The following is a 223-nucleotide window of genomic DNA, read 5'->3' as shown; positions in this document are numbered from 1 at the left end:
TGCAACATCGGGGCGGGGTTCCTGGTGGTACCAGGCTTCCATATTTTCCTTATAGATTCATCAACAGCACGATTGGTGTGTCCGTTGTCGATGAGGACCTGGGCGGCGCGCTCCAACTCACTGCGTGTATCATTCCAGCCCCTAAACCGAAGACGAACCCGGCACCGAACTGAACTACGCCTACGGAATAATACCAGCACTGCGACGACCCGCTGCTTGACCT

This window comes from Macrobrachium nipponense, chromosome 42, assembly GCF_015104395.2.
Source record: "Macrobrachium nipponense isolate FS-2020 chromosome 42, ASM1510439v2, whole genome shotgun sequence".
Classification (NCBI taxonomy): domain Eukaryota; kingdom Metazoa; phylum Arthropoda; class Malacostraca; order Decapoda; family Palaemonidae; genus Macrobrachium; species Macrobrachium nipponense.
The sequence above is the reverse complement of the archived record's forward strand: the minus strand, read 5'-3'. Positions refer to the sequence as shown.